Here is a 1,880-nt window from a genome sequence, read left to right as displayed (position 1 = left end):
GTTTTGAAAATCTAAAATAGCAGAACGTTTTCTGTGAGGGGTAGGTTTAGGTGTAGGGTTAGTGTAAGGGGATAGAAATATAGTTTGTACAGTAGAAAAACTATTACACCTATTAAATGAACCTATAAAACATGGAAACCCAAAGTGTGTGTGCGTGTGTGTGCCAAAATATCACAGTTCCTCTTGTTATTGTTTTTAATAACAGACAGACAGACAGACAGACAGACAGATAGATAGATAGATAGATAGATAGATAGATTGATCTTCTAAATACATAGACATGAATATGGAGTTGGTCACTGCTTTGCATCTATAACAGCTTCCACTCTTCTGGGAAGACTTTACACAAGATTTTGAAGCGTTTCTGTGGGGATTTTTGCCCATTCATCCAGTAGAGCATTTGTGAGGTCAGACACTGATGTTGGACAAGAAGGTTTGGCTCACAATCTCTGTTCCTGTTCATCCCAAAGATGTTTGATGGGGTTAGAGGTCAGGATTTTGAGTTATTTTACAGCAGATTCATCCAGCTGTGTCTTTCTGGGCCTTGCTTCATGCTGGAATAGAAAGGCCTTTCCCCAAACTAATCCCACAAATTTGGAAGCACAGCATTGTCCAAAGTCTCTTGGTATGCTGAAGCATGAAGATTTCCCTTCACCAGCCCCCCGAAAAACAGCTCCATACCATCATCCCTCCTCCACCAGACTTTACATTCGGCACAATGCAGTCAGGCAGGTAATGTTCTCCTGATATCCATCAAACCCAGACTCACCCGTCAGACTGTGGGATCGGTCACTCCACAGAACAGGTTTCCACTGCTCCAGAGTCTAGTATCTGTGTGATTTACACACTCCATCTCACACACTTGACTTTATACTGCTGATGTGAGTCTTCATGCAGCTGCTCGGCCATGGAAACCCATTCAGTTTTTATGCTGATATTAATGAAGTTTGGCCCAAAATTTCACAAATCACGTTTTCAGGGGAGCCCATGTCTTATTAAGGGGAGCCGAGCTTCCCCTAGCTCCCCCGTAGTTCCCACCCTGGTTGGAGCTAAACTTTGGAGGAAAGTGGACCTCGAGGGCCAGAGTTGAAAACCCCTGCTCTATAACATCTCACTGTTACTGATTTATCATGCAGCTCAAAGCATTATGGATATAATCTCTCGTCAGTCTATTCTGATTCATCAACACAGTTTCACTGATGATCCAACATAAAACCCAACCCCAGGATAGAGCGTCTGAGTGAATGTGGTCTGGACTGTGTGGATGAGGCTCATTGTGTCAGAGACGCTGTAGAAGGACAGAGTTCCTGCACTGTGATCCACAAACACTCCTATTCTCCTGCTGATGGACTTCACAGAGAGAGCATTCCGTATGTTATTGTGTATGAATGAGTAACTGCAGGGAGAGCAGAACAAACTCCAGGACTGATCATTATATCCAAAATCACACTTTTTACTCTGTGTCTTCCTGATGATGCTCTTATATGACACTGCTACATCCACACCTTTATTTCCACTCCACTCAATCTCCCAGTAACAGCGTCCACACACACGCTCTCTACACAACAGCTGACACCAATAATCAAATCTGTCTGGATGATCAGGATACGACTGATCTGTGTATTGTAGAGTTGAGTAGATTTGCTCAGGAAAAGCAGCTCAAAGGCTAAGATTAGATTGACCATTATTTATAACTTTACAGCGGTTAGAGACCCAGAGCTGAAAGCCATTTTAAGTGGCGTCTCATTCAAAAGAAGACGATCAGATGAGAGTCTGACTGATGATTATATAATAAGACACTCATGAACTGTTTCTCTGTGAGTCTCTGTCACAGCAGGATCTGCTCAAGTCCACTATGATCCTGTTCTTCTAGATCTCTG

Source organism: Sinocyclocheilus grahami, unplaced genomic scaffold (assembly GCF_001515645.1).
Source record: "Sinocyclocheilus grahami isolate Dianchi unplaced genomic scaffold, SAMN03320097.WGS_v1.1 scaffold2370.1, whole genome shotgun sequence".
Taxonomy (NCBI): Eukaryota; Metazoa; Chordata; class Actinopteri; order Cypriniformes; family Cyprinidae; genus Sinocyclocheilus; species Sinocyclocheilus grahami.
Note: the sequence above shows the minus strand (reverse complement) of the source record.